Source organism: Xyrauchen texanus, chromosome 25 (genome assembly GCF_025860055.1).
Source record: "Xyrauchen texanus isolate HMW12.3.18 chromosome 25, RBS_HiC_50CHRs, whole genome shotgun sequence".
In the NCBI taxonomy this organism is placed as follows: Eukaryota; Metazoa; Chordata; class Actinopteri; order Cypriniformes; family Catostomidae; genus Xyrauchen; species Xyrauchen texanus.
Genome location: NC_068300.1, coordinates 10,182,687 through 10,198,646, shown reverse-complemented (window position 1 = coordinate 10,198,646; position 15,960 = coordinate 10,182,687).

Below are 15,960 nucleotides of genomic sequence, written 5' to 3'. Positions count from 1 at the left end.
AATGTGCTATTGAACACACCTAAAGTTAAATTTCAATGTAAATAATAAATCAAAAGATATGCACGTTTCCTTCAAGTGTTTCTAATAATGTTTTATAAGCAGGGCCCTACTGAAATCTGTTAGATTTTTTTTTTTTTTCTCCACAAATCCTTTTATCCTTTTATCCTTTTTTATTATTTATCATTTTTATTTTCCAGAATTCCATGTTTTAAAGTGTATTTTACTTCATTATCAAAATGGTGTCTAATCAAAAAAAATCCTTAAACTTTTAATAAGTAAAACAGAACAAATAATTATCATACTTGAACAAACTTTTCAGTACAAAAACACACTTGCTTGTTATATATTGCTTTATTATTATTACAATCATTATTCATTAAGCATTATTATTATTTCTACAGTGAAGAGTACATTTTACTATACAGTTATAATATATTTCTGTTGCAATTTCTTCAATTGCATGTGTTTAGCTATTATTATGAATCATGCTTTTATTTCTATTTGTATTTTTGACAAACGTTATAAACGGTTTGCCTACACTGCTCAGTGTGATCGTTTAAGTGCAAATTGTGTGGTTTAATTATATAAAAATAATGCTTGAGTGGATTAGTGCTCTGTTCTGTCATCTCATACAATGCGATTGATTCTCATAGTCTGTAGAGTTTCCAATGTATGAGTGGTCTTCACACATTAATTTAAAGCTCATACAGACTAAGATTGTAGCATTTTGCGGTTTAATAATCAACGAAGGACATATCACAGTTTTAATTTGATTAGTTGTGCATTTCCATGTAAAAGGAGTAACAGCACATGCTCAAATAAGCGTGAGCATTTGAAAGCAGTCCGTCTGTAACAGTATTTTATTTGAATCTCCATGGTGGATGTTGTTTATTAGATTTGAAGTTTATAAGTTGTACCTTTAAGGAGCAGAGTCATCCATTGACAAAGTGCAAAATGATAGTCATTAGTCCTCCTTTTAGGAAGTTCAGTTCAACACTCCTGTAATCCTGTAATGTTCTTTCAGCTTTAGAAGGTGAAGTGCATTTACATTCTTCATTTGTGATTCTGTTGTTTAACTGCTAATAATAGATTATCTGTAATTATAATTCAAAATTAAATTAAAATAATTTTGAATAACATAAATTTCACTTGTTTTATATAGGAAAAGACCAATATAACCTCAAGGCCAATTTTAATGGCTGATATAAAATCATTTTGAGAACATTGGCATGAGCCAATTATTTTTGCCAAAATGGCTCATTTACAGGTCATTCTGCTTAGTGTCTGTCTTTACTATCGTTTCATGTATACTGGGTAGCATTGTCAAAAGAAAGAACACATTTTATGTTTTCAAATACTTTTTTAGTTAACTGAGTTGGGAGGGTTACTTTTGAAATGTATTCCACTACAGATTTTTTACATATTCCGTTAGATTACAGTAATGTAATCTAAATACTTTGGATTACTTCAGCACTGGTAGATTTTTTTTGTTTTGTTTTGACTATAAAACTCTGCCAGTACAGTAAGACAAAATACACATGTTAAAAATACATTCTCTGAAAAACCTAAATATCTTATGCAGTGTTGTTTCTAAAAGAAGATTTATCAAATTGATCTTGTTTTAAGGATGTTTAGATATTTTTACAGGAAAACAATACAAAAATTATTATCAAGAATACGATTTTTGCCCTAATATCAAAGGTCTTACTAGAAAAAAGGAAATTATGATCCAATGGTTATTTTCTTAATATAAAATTAAAAATTTAAAATGGCTAGAAATTGGATTTTAGCTTAGCGTAAAGCTGACAATTTACCCAAGGTTTATCTACTTTGTGCATGAAGTAATTTTTCCAATAATTGTTTACAGACAGATTGTTTCTCTTTTAATTGTCTAGATCACAATTCCAGTGGGTCAGAAGTTTACATTCACTAAATTAACTGTGCCTTTATGCAGCTTGGAAAATTCCAGAAAATGACATCAGGCCTTTGGACAATAAGTCAATTAGCTTCTGATTGGCTAATTGGAGAGCACCTGTGGATGTATTTTAAGGCCTATCTTCAAACTCAGTGCCACTTTGCTTGACATCATTGGCAATTCAGCCAAGACCTCAATCCAAGTCTGGTTAATCCTTGAGAGCAATTTCCAAATGCCTGAAGGTACAATGTTCACATGTACAAATAATAGTACACAAGTATAAATAGTATGGGACAACAAAGCAATCATACCGCTCAGGAAGGAGACGCATTCTGTCTCCTGGTGATGAACGTAATTTGGTGCGAAAGGTGCAAATTAATCCCAGAACAACAGCAAAGGACCTTGTGAAGATGCTGGAGGAAACAGGTAGACAAGTATCTATATCCACAGTAAAACAAGTCCTATATTGACATAACCTGAAAGGCTGCTCAAGAATGAAGAAGCAACTGCTCCAAAACCAACATAAAAAAGCCAGACTTCAGTTTGCATGTGCACATGGGGACAAAGATCTTACTTTTTGCAGAAATGTCCTCTGGTATGATTAAACAAAAATGTAACTGTTTGGCCATAATGACCATCATTATGTTTGGAGGGAAAAGGGTGAGACTTGCAAGCCGAAGAACACCATCACAACCATGAAGCATGTTGCGGGGGTTGCTTTGCAGCAGGAGGGACTGGTGCACTTCACAAAAAAGATGGCATCAGAAGGAAGGAAAATTACGTGGATATATTGAAGCTACACTGAACATTTATTGAGTCTCAATAGTCATTTCAGTAGTACATTCAATATCACACTGTTCATGTGTTACACTTGCTATAGTTTATTTCCATGTTGCATCTTCATAAAATAGCGATGTCAAGTGTAAATCAAGTCAATCACTTAAACAACAGCACCACCTTAACAAATAGCATATATAATATAACAAATAGCATATATTATATAACAAATAGCATATATTATATAACAAATATATATATATATATATATATATATATATATACACAGGTGAAACTCGAAAAATTAGAATATCGTGCAAAAGTTCATTAATTTCAGTAATTCAACTTAAAAGGTGAAACTAATATATTATATAGACTCATTACAAGCAAAGTAAGATATTTCAAGCCTTTATTTGATATAATTTTGATGATTATGGCTTACAGCTTATGAAAACCCAAAATTCAGAATCTCAGAAAATTAGAATATTACATGAAATCAATAAAAAAAAGGATTTTAAATACAGAAATGTCGGCCCTCTGAAAAGTATAATCATGCATATGTACTCAGTACTTGGTTTGGGCCCCTTTTGCATTAATTACTGCCTCAATGCGGCGTGGCATGGATGCTATCAGCCTGTGGCACTGCTGAGGTGTTATGGAAGACCAAGATGCTTCAATAGCGGCCTTCAGCTCTTCTGCATTGTTTGGTCTCATGTCTCTCATCTTTCTCTTGGCAATGCCCCATAGATTCTCTATGGGGTTCAGGTCAGGCGAGTTTGCTGGCCAATCAAGCACAGTAATACCATGGTCATTGAACCAGGTTTTGGCAGTGTGGGCAGGTGCCAAGTCCTGCTGGAAAATGAAGTCAGCATCTCCATAAAGCTTGTCTGCTGAAGGAAGCATTAAGTGCTCTAAAATGTCCCGGTAGGCGGCTGCGTTGACTCTGGACTTAATAAAGCACAGTGGACCAACACCAGCCGATGACATGGCTCCCCAAACCAACACAGACTGTGGAAACTTCACACTGGACTTCAAGCATCTTGGATTGTGTGCCTCTCCATTCTTCCTCCAGACTCTGGGACCTTGGTTTCCAAATGAGATGCAAAATTTGCTCTCATCAGAAAAGAGGACTTTGGACCACTGAGCAACAGACCAGTTCTTTTTCTTTAGCCCAGGTAAGACGTTTGACATTTGAAGCCCAAGTCCAGGACCCGTCTGTATGTGGTGGCTCTTGATGCAGTAACTCCAGCCTCAGTCCACTCCTTGTGAAGCTCCCCACACATTTGAATGGCCTTTTCCTGACAATCCTCTCCAGGCTCACGGTCATCCCTGCTGCTTGTGCACATTTTTCTTCCACACTTTTCCCTTCCACTTAACTTTCTATTAATGTGCTTTGATACAGCACTTTGAGAACATCCAACTTCTTTTGCAATTACCTTTTGAGGCTTTCCCTCCTTGTGGAGGGTGTCAATGATGGTTTTCTGCACAACTGTCAGGTCAGCAGTCTTCCCCATGATTGTGAATTCAACTGAACCAGACTGAGAGACCATTTAAAGGCTCAGGAACCCTTTGCAGGTGTTTAGCTGATTAGAGTGTGACACTTTGAGCCTACAATACTGAACCTTTTCACAATATTCTAATTTTCTGAGATTCTGAATTTGGGGTTTTCATAAGCTGTAAGCCATAATCATAAAAATTATATCAAATAAAGGCTTGAAATATCTTACTTTGCTTGTAATGAGTCTATATAATATATTAGTTTCACCTTTTAAGTTGAATTACTGAAATTAATGAACTTTTGCTCGATATTCTAATTTTTCGAGTTTCACCTGTAATATGTATATTTACACGCATATGGAATACTGATAATTCACCATAGTTGCACAGAAAATGTATGTGTGTAATATTTATTTGTATGAATATAATACTAATTTGTCTTGTAATAAATGAAGACATAGATATTATGTGATAGTTAATTTATGAAATAATAATAAAAATATAATCCAGACACTATTACATGCCTAGGGTCTCTAGGTTCTACCATGGCCATCCCAGTCCCCTGGCCTGAACCCTATAGAAAATTTGTGGGATGAACTGAAGGATCCTCTGAATTTGAAGGATTTGTAGAGATTTTGTATGGACTAATGTTCTCAGATCCCTTGCCAGGTGTTCTTCAACCTCATTATGTATTATAAGAGAAGACTCAGAGCTGTTATCTTGGCAAAGGGAATAAAAGGGTGCCAATAATTATGGCCAATATGTTTTGGAGAAAAACATTTATTTAATAATGAGATATTTCCCCTATTTCAATTGAATTATTTTTCACAACCTTCTTTGCTCATATTTACCAAGGGTGCTAATATTTTTGGCCACAACTCTAGCTTCCTTTTTATTTTAGGAAATTAGTCCCTTGCAAGCGGATCATTATTTTTAGTGGTCCTTAGCATCAAAAAGTTTGAAAATCCCTGAATTTATATATAATGTAGGCATAGTATGGCAACTTTGAAGACACTAGTATTCATTGTTAAACATATTTTGTCACTAAATTATTCATATACTTCCATTTGTGGATTTCATAGTTTTGATGAAATTCCTATTATTCTAAGAAACGAGAAATAGTAGTAATAACGAATTGGTAGGCGTGTCTTCATATTTGACTGGTTGTGTATATTGGCATTGCTTTCTAGATATTGTTAGCCATTAAACCAATCATATTTTTAAAATAGTGGTTGAACAATATGGGTGAGGAAAAATATTCCTCACCCATATTGTTCACTTATAGCACACTAGAGGGCAGTATTTACAAACATGAGAACAATTTGCTCACTAACTGATTTGACAACAGCACCCACACCCTGAACACATTTCACACAAAGAGTTACTTGGTTCTGCAGAGGTAAAATAATCATAATTCTATGGTTTTCATTTAAAATAACTTCAATGCATTGAATAAATCATTTGGACATTCCATTTGAAAGGAATTGGCACTTTGATACAACAGTAGTGAATTAGTTAATTTGCTTGAATTGTGCATTTTACTGTCTCACACACCATAACAAATATGACATTGTGTTGAACCTTGTGTAGAGCACCACAGTGCTGAAGTCTATCAATGACAAATTACGAAGGACAGTCTACAACATATAACACCCCCCCTCCCTCTTTTTGACTATAGCACATCTGTTTGTTGTCTGCTCCTCAGGGCCAGTGCTGTGTAATCTGTTGCATTAGTTCACATTAGTGCATATCGCCCATGGGTCTCGATAATCACAAATGCAAAATGAGCATTTCACTTGGTATCACCCTCACACAGCCCTCAAACGGAGGCCAACACAAGCATCTGGATAGCAAGAGGAAGGAAGTGCAACCTTAGTTCATGACACGCTTCCTGTTATGCCAAATCCTTCAAGTCCAATATGATGTTCTCGCATGGTTTTAGGCTTCTTGAGGGTTTAGTGTCAGGAATCTAGGAGTTCCACCCATCCCCTAGAATGTGTGACTGTATTGAAATAAAATGCCATTTCTCTTCATCATTACTTGCGTGTCCTGTATGTTCGTACACATCGTTAAATACACTAGGTCAGTGCTCTTTAACTCGTGGCCCATGGCCAATTCGAGAAGGAAATACTGTGTTGTTAATGGAATTTGATATGTATGAAATGTGTAATGCCATTTTACTTCATTGTTTTGGTTTGTATTTGTACTGTTTGTGTTTAAATTGTTTTGAATATTTGAAATATATAAAAAAAGAATAGAGCCCCTGACCTAACCCGTTCCCTAACTCTGTGGCCAATGCAGTAATTTGCATTTATAGTTCTGCATTGGTGTGTTTTCATTGTTTTGTGAGTACAGAGCCAAGTGATAGTATATTGAGAAATTGTCTTTATTTCTGAAATGATTATACACTCACTGAGCACTTTATTAGGGGCACTATGGTCCTAATTAAGTGTCCGACATAGTCTTCTGCTGTTGTAGCCCATCCACCTCAAGGTTCGGTGCATTAGTTCAAGGGCTGAAGCCCAGGGACCCACAACCCCCAAGGGGGCCGCATACGCCAATATATTCTCCTCTGTCGACGTTCGTGAGAAGAGTGCATCCAAGCGCGTTCAATGGGAGACACCGATATAATGAACACCAAGACTGCAGCAAATTTTCATAGATTATCTCTCCATCAAGTGGTTGGGTTGGGTTTAGAGGTAGGGTAGGATTACTGTAGGACTCCAAATAAACAGTAAATACAGTGAGGGAACAATGGGTGCAGCTCTTTTGAGACTTTCGGGAGGTTAACTTCTAAGCATGACCTAGTCTAATCGTGCTCTCTGCGCAAACTAATTGGTGAATTTAACAAGACATAGCGGTGAGGTGGAGTCTGTGTTCTTATCAAAGACCTTTTAGCCCAAGATGGACCACTTGTATTACTAATGAATGGGAGAAATTGGAATGCCCAATAAGGCGGATGTAGAAACTGAGGTCTTGTCTACACTTTAAAGATCCAATCATCTTTTAGATACAAACACATACAAACATCGCCTTTCAGTCAACTCGAGAATGCACATGCGCATTAGCTAGACCAGCCTGAAAAAAAGCATTTTAAATAGTTATATGAGAAAAGTAGCACAAATTAGGATACTATTTTTGTCAGATTTACCTGCTGATTTGAAATATGTTCTTTGATCGTAATCTTCACCAACTGTTTTTGGAGATTTCTGTCTTTTCCCATTCAAGTAGACTGGAGCTGTACTTTTATGCCACTTGTTTACATAGAAAATAGCTACAGCCTCTAGTGCTCCTCTTGAGGCAAGGGGAGTGAGGTTTACACACTGCACAGCTACCTACCAGCTGTCTGCCATTACACTCACCCCCCTACACCTCACTCTCATCCGGGTCACGTCACCACTCTAACCGGTCCTACTCGACCCGCTCTGAGCGGTATGCGAACTGGCATCTCCGGCATGTGAGGCGGGCATGCTAATGAGGAGGCTAATACTACAGCGTCAGTCACTAGTGTGCCTCTAGGAGGCCATGGGAGTGAAGTTTACTCCGCACAGCTATCACGTACCAGCTGGCTCCCATTACACTCACTCCCATCCAGGTCACGGCACCACTGTAACCCATCCAGCTCGACCCGCTCCACTCTGGATTCGGACTGGTGTCTCTGGTATAGGAGGTGTGTGCGCTAACAAGGAGGCTAAATGCTACAGCCTACATAAGCTGTATAAAGGTTTTAGGTCTTGATTTATCTCCTGTTTTCTGGTGTTTTTTGTCTACCGAAATGTTCTGGAAAGATATTTTTTTGCAATGTTTCATCAGCTGGACAATCAACACAAATATAAACAACAGTAACTACAGTTTAAGAGATAGTACCCTCACAGGCACATGTTTATTCTTGTCATTGATGCTACACATAATCGCAAGCCACAAGATGTAAACAATATGCAAGTTAACATAATATTAGTCTGATAAAATCGCTTACTAACATTTCTGTGTCAAGTTATTTACAATTTTAAAATGTTGTTGCCATGACAACGTACCACTGTAAACCCTAAAACAACCTTAAAAATTATGATTTTAACAACTTTAATGATACATGTTTTAACACAAATTAACGTAAAGTCTTTTATAACATCAAAAAAGCATCACATTTCTGCCTTAAAGCCCTTTAAAAATTGGCCTCATTCAATTCCAATGTAAATGCCAAACTGTAACCTCAATTTTTCCTTTTTTGAAGAAAAGCAGGGAAGAGTCTAAATATCTTTTGGGGTAATCAACATTATGTCAGAAATGCTGTCGATTAATTCTTACTTGTATTGAACCCAGATTATTCCTTTAACATTCACATCATGGCTCACAACTGGCTTCAGTTTATAAAGCACGCAAGCTTCCTGTAAATCATTGACTTCTCATGAGAGATTTCATTGTTGTCATAGTGGAAAGGAGGTTCTACTCAACATAGTTTGGGGTAGGAAAAATGTTTTTTCAAGGCAAATATGACCACAGATTTGCAAATTGACTGTTTTCTTTAATCCCTAATGTCTCAGATGATAACCACAACATGTAATGCTCCTTCAGATTAGTGTAATGATATAACATTGGTCTCAGCTCAATAAGATTGGAGCCTGTTCACTCCCTAAGTAAATATTTGTGGTCTTACTGTGAATGATTAATCGGCGAATGTTATAACACATGAAACAGAAAAGAAAAACATATATGCACAGAATCAACCTTTTACCCCCATTATTCCCCTTCCCCCTCCCAATCCCCAACCCCCAACCTCACCCTTACCCACAACAAACATCCTTGTGGTCAAAGCCAAATTACACACAGAAAGACAAACAGAAAAAATAAAATAATATATAATATATATATATATATATATATATATATATATATATATATATATATACATATATATATATCCATCCCCTCAGAATGATCTGGCCCATCATGACACTGGCTAGGACCAAATTTCAGATGTATTTATTCACTATAATAATGACCGCCCCATTGCCTTAAAATGTGAAAAAAAAATTCTGGGGCAAAATAAAATTTGAGTGCCCAATGCATCACACATAAAACTCTGAACCCTCAACCAGAATTCCAGGAGCTTAACACACCACCAAAAAACATGCACTGTGTCCCCATCTTCTGATTGGCATCGCCAGCAGGTGGGTGTATCTTTAAGACCAAGCCTATACAATTGAGGAGAATCAATGTAAAATCTTGAATTGCATAAGGTCCACCCTTGCATCTCTAGATACAGACTTGATGTTTTTTAGAATCCTAGCCCACGCGCCCTCCTCCAATACCAAGTTCTCCCATAATCTCTTGAGAGAAGTTAAAGCTCCATCCCCCAGACTCTGAATTAGCAGGGAGTAATGCACCAATGCCTCATGACCTTTTCCAAAAGCAGTAATCACCACTTCCAGAGTATCTGCCACTTTAGGGGGGTGTATGCTACTCCCCAAAATAGTACAAAGCAAATACCTAAATAATTGTGACCTGAGAATCCCAAAATGTTGAACCAAGCTCAGCTTCCCCTATAATGTCAAAAAAATAATGGTCAAATATGTACTATTGTGTAAACAATTTATTGACTAAAAATGCGTTAGAACACGTTCATCTCGAAGACGAGTTCGTTCAGAATCAGCTACATTACATATAGCAGGTCGGCTGACTCGATTTACTTCTCATACATTCCCGTAGCGTCAGTGCATTTCCCTGTTGAAGCCGAGCGTCCATTGACTTCAATGGGGCTGCTATGAACAGTTTTTTTCAGTGCTCCGAAAATAGACGGTCATTGGATAAATGCTGCGATTATGTCCCGCCCACGGACGCTCAGCGTCTCTGGGGGTGAATGAGAAGTGGGCTGGCCCGGACTCCGGGCTTCCGCGTGATGATTGGAGGATCTGTCGAAAGACTGCATCTCCTTTTGATTGACAGCGAATCTTTACTATAAGAAGTCACTGAAGCTATTTTGCGCTCAGTCCCATCGCAGATTTCTCAAGTGTAGTCGAAAGACAAACTGCTGCAACCTATTTCTTTATATTTGTTTGGCGAAATTGCTAGTCAATTTGCATAATACATTTCACACAATTATACACCACATTCCTTGTTTCAGTTTTACCAAGTTTAATATATTTTGTTTTAGAGCGTCCGTTCGTTCGTTCGTTCCTTCGTTCGTTCGTTCATTCATTCATTCATACAGTAGGCTAGGCTAGCGTCGTACGGGTGAAACTGCGCACGATGGCAGACGGTGCTAATATTGTCGACCTGATTTTGGTGAAGCCATTTGAAAGTCTTCCTTACGAGGAAAAAATTAGAATTAAACAGCAGGGCAGATCAACACCTAAGATTGATTTAGTGCAAAAAATAGGGAAAAATAACAGGTCTTTTCAGCTCTCCTGGTATGACAAAGTTAGCTGGCTGACTGGAAGTGCTGTGACAAATAAAATGTACTGCTGGCCATGCCTCTTGATGAAACCATCTCACGGATGTGTTGTTTGGTCAAAAGTGGGGTTTGGAGATCTGTCTAACTTTGACAGGGCATATAAAAGACATGAAAAGAGCAATGAACATGTGAGTGCATGTGCAAGATTAAGTTGCATGGGCAGGATCAGGGTTGAGCATGCAATCAATGAAGGTGCTCGCATTCAAGTGACTAAACATAATGAAACAGTCAAACAAAACAGGGCCTTCCTAAACCGCCTTATTGATGTAACATCCTTGCTTGGCCGACAGGAGCTGTCATTTAGGGGACATGATGAGAGTAGTGAATCATCCAACAAGGGACATTACAGGGAGTTCACAGAAACATTATCTAAATATGACTCTGTACTGTCCACACAATTAGAGTCCTCAACTGTGTTTTCTGGTATGTCCCATACTATTCAAAATGACTTGATCTCTGCTCTTGCAGCCACCATTTCTGATCAGATCAGAGATGAAATTCAGGATGCTCCCTTTTTTGGATGGCAGGTGGATGAAACAACTGATATATCCTGCCGTGCCCAACTCTCTGTCATTGTTAAGCTATGTGGATAGTGCAGGTAAAATTCAGGAGCGCTTTATTGGATTTATTGATGTTTCTGGAGGACGAGATGCTCAGTCCGTTTTTGATGTTTTAAATGAGAACATGCAGGCCTACAATTTTAAGGATAAGCTTGTGGCACAGACCTATGATGGGGCTGCTGTCATGGCTTCAGCACTCAATGGTCTGCAGGCCAAAGTGAAAGCAATAGCCCCAAGTGCAATGTTTGTGCATTGCTATGCACACAGACTGAATCTGGTGCTGTCACAGGGGGCTAAATGCTTGCCTGAGTGCAGAATTTTTTTTGCATCACTCTCTGGGTTTGGCACATTTTTTTCAAAATCCACAAAGAGGACGTCTTTTCTGGATTCTGCAGGCTGTTCAAGGTTGCCCAGAAACGCTCCTACTCGATGGAATTTCACATCACGGATAGTGAGCACTGTGGCAAACAATTATGATGGCCTCCTGCAGACATTTGAAAACATCATTGCAGACACGACAATTGATGATGATACACTGGATTGTGCCAAAGGCTTTCTGAGGAAACTGGAGGATTTTGAGTTTGTGTTCATGTTGTAACATATGAACAAATCTTCACTGAGACTGATGTGGTCTTTGATGTTGTCCAGCAGAGGGCGATGGATGTTTTTTACTGCAAGAAAATAATTGAATCTCTTCTTGCATTTGTCAAAGAAAAAAGGTCAGAGGGGGCTTTCCAAGCTGTTTATGCCAAAACAGCAGATCTCACATCAGACCCACGAGATGAGCCCATGAGAAAGCGCCGTCTGACCCAATTGCAGGATCCCCAAGAGCACTACAGAAATCTCTACATGGCCATCCTTGATAACATCTTGGAGCAGATTCCTCAACGTTTTTCAAATTTGGAAAGTATGCTCTTCTTAGAATTAGTCAATCCAGGGAAATTTGATGACATGAGACAAGAATTTCCAGAGGAGGCCTTCCAAAGTGTCCTGAAAAGTTATGGCCATCACTTTGATTCAGGGAGACTGAGGTCTGAACTTCAAGTCCTGTATTCAGATCAGGACTTGCAGGGTAACTAGGGAAAGCTGTGTGATTACTTGGTGTTCCTCAAAGACATGGAGTTGGACAGTGCAATGCCTCAGCTTTACAAACTGTTCTCATTAGTGGCAACAATTGGAGCTACATCTGCAGGTGTAGAAAGGAGCTTCTCCTGTTTAAAGCGTCTCAAGTCCTACACCCGTAACACAATGGGCCAAGGTCGTTTAAGCAGCCTAGCTCTGCTGGCCATTGAGAAGACACTGGTCAAGTCACTGGAAAAGACGCCTAGTTGGTACGACAGAGTCACAGTGCATTTTCTCGAAAAGGAACGTAGGGCAGAATTTACTTTTAAATAAGTTTATAATGTAGGCCGAAAATGAGCTTCCCCTCTTTGAAAGACCAGCAGCCGCCACTGTTGTATATGTCACCAAGCATATTAACCTCCCTAACAAAACACTCTGTCCAGCAGAAAGGGGACTTATTAATACATAACTTTGGGTTCAGACATATGCTTGAAGCAACATTTAAATAAATGCCCAAATTAAACATTCTGGACACTTTTGCCCATTCCACATGCAAATACGAGATAATGCGGTGTAACTTAACTTATCCGGTTAGTTTGATAGAAAGAATTTGCGAAATAGGGACAAGAACATCCTATTCAATACAAAACCAGGGAGGGACTCTCTCAGGTCGAAGTGACCAATGAGCCAAATGTCTGAGACTGAATGCATAATAATAAAACAGAATCTTGGGTAGGCCTAGCCCACCTTTGTCAGTCGATCTATACAACTTACTGAAATGTAATCTGGGACGTTTACTATTCCAAATGAAGGACTTCGCTATAATATCAAATTGCATAAAATAAGAGAGGGAGACATCTATAGGGAGAGACTGTAACAGGTAGTTGAATTTTGGAATAAAATTCATTTTAATAATATTAACCATCCCAATCATCGATAAATGTAATGAAGCCCACCTGCCCACATCACTTGAAAACCTTTTTTTATTAAAGGGTAAAAATTAACTCTAACTAAATTACACAAATTTGTTGGTAATAAAATACCCAAATACTTAATGCCCAATTTGGGCCACTGGAAGGTGCACAGTTTGGGCACGGGAAAGCTGTTACTGGGCAGAATGCTGTCAGAGCCAAAGCTTCAGATTTAGACCAATTAACTGTGCATCCTAAGAAAAGGAATTCATAATTCTGTGAAGGCAAGGCATAGATCTAGTACGGTCGGAGACAAATAATAAAATATAAGCTGAATAAAGCAAAAACTTATGCACCACACCTTCCAACACCACCCCTGGAAAATCAGACTCCTTTCTTATCATGGCTGCCAATGGTTCCAGGGCAAGACAGAACAATAATGGGCAAAGAGGGCAACCCTGCCAGGTGCCCCTATCTAGAGTAAAATAATCTGAAATGAATCCATTCATTTGTACCACCACTGGTGTCTATAAAGTAACTTAATCCAACCAATAAAAGTATTCCTGAAACATACATTTCCAAATTCTTAAAAATATAATCTCATTCTACCATATCAAATGCCTTTTCTGCATCAAGTGAGATGCAGCGACAAGAGTCTGATAATTTTCTACTGACCACACGATATTGATGAAATGCCTAATGTTATCAGAAGAGCTACGGCCCAAATAATATATAATAATAATACGGCCCCACCTAATCTATATGTATAAGAGATGTCATAACTTTACTTATTCGGTTATCCAAAATGTTTAACAATATTTTAAGTTCTAGCTGGATCAGGGAAACGGGACGGTAACTATTACACTCACTTGGATCTCCTTTTTAATAATCAGACTGATCTGGTCTTGCATCATGGTTTACAGAAGGTTTCCATTTTTAATGATTCTGTATAAACTTCTAGCAAAATTGGAGTTTAGGAAGGTTTAATGGTTCCACAAAGTTTCTATAATCCTCATCAGTAGATGAAGATGTGGAACTATAGAAATCAAGATAGAATTCTTTAAAAGCAGTATTAATATCAATGGCTGAGGTAAATATTTCACCACCAGCAGATTTCACTGATGGAATGGTAGAAAAAGACTCTCTATTTTATATATCTTGCCAGAAGTTTTCCTGTCTAGTCCCCCAACCCAAAGTATGACTGTTTGCCCTGAATAGCAAAAAATCCAGCATCCGCAATAAAATAGTATTATATCTGTATTTCAATTGGGCCAGTTCTCTGAGGCCATTAGACAACATTCGGTGCTCCAGCTCTGCCTCTGCACTTTTAATATTCCCTTCCAATTCCTTCCAGAGCTCTTGTGCTTCGGAATTTTTGGTGAATGAGGCATACTGTATGATCTGGCCCCTAAGAACCATTTAAGTGCCTCCCAAGCCATGCCCACAGAGGATACTGAGGACCAGTTGATCTCCATTGCTTTCAGTCTTTAACATTTGTTGGAATTCAGGATTTTGCAAACTATATGATTTTCTTTTCTCCATATGTGGCAACACCTCTAAACACACCAGGGCGTGATCTGAGATTAAATGTTTCCAATTGAGCAATCAACAACTGATGAAATGAGAATGTATGAGATGTAATAAAAAATCTATTCTAGAGTAAATATTATGGACTGATGAAAAAATGTACAGTCCCTAACAGATGGGTTCAAAAGTCTCCTGTAAGACCAAGATTTTTACACATAATGTGAAGTGTCAATGTTGCTCTAGGGGGCTTGCACATTTTTGCTTTACTATGATCAAGGACTGAGTCCATCAAAAGATTAAAGTCTCCTCCCAGTATTATATCATGAGGGGTGCCAGCGGCTTGCAACATCCCTTCAAGATCTATAAAAAAGCCCTGATCATCACCGTTAGGTGCATAAATATTAACCAAAATAAGACTTTGCCCCTGACTTTCAGCTAAAACAATAATAACTCTTCCTAATTTATCTTTAATCTGTTTGAGACATATTAATTGTAGATGTTTACTTCTCAGTGTAATGAAAGCCAGCTCTAAAGAAAACATGTCCACCCACCCCATATCTTCCCACATTTTTCAGCTTCCTGCAGGGAAAGATGCGTTTCTTGAAGAAACACTATATCATATTTCTTATGTTTAAAAGAGAAATAACCTTCCTTCTTTTTATGGGGTTCCCTAAACCATTCACATACCAAGTGGAGAAAGACAATCCACTCATATTAACATTTGACATTTTGGCATGTTGAGAAATATATTGTGTGTCAAAGACCAAATTATAAAGAATACATTCCATCATTTGTGCAACAATCAAACCCCGAACTTTCCCCAGAACCAAACAAAAGAAAAAAAGGCGCTCAGTTTCCTCTTACAGTCAAGTGAATGTTCAGTGAGGAGGTCCACTCGGCTGCAATGTGAGTACCAAAATATAACTTACTCCAATGACTTTATGAAGGACATCGCTTGCTGTGGGCATGTGAATGTTTTACGGCCATCCTTAGCATCTATTCTCAATTTGGCCAGGAATATAAGTGCAAAAGCGACCTTCCACTGATCACGATCATGATCATGTTTCTCTCTTGTCGAAAAGTCTGGGAACAAGAAAATGCTATGGTTTTTCCAAGAAAGCCTTCCTTTACTCCTCGCCTCACATAAGATCTTTATTGGATTATTTCAGAAATTTGGCCAGAATTCATAGGGGCCTGCCTCCCTCCACAGCTCGCTGAGAAGGAACCCTGTGAGCTTGCTCGATTTCCATCTAATGGCCT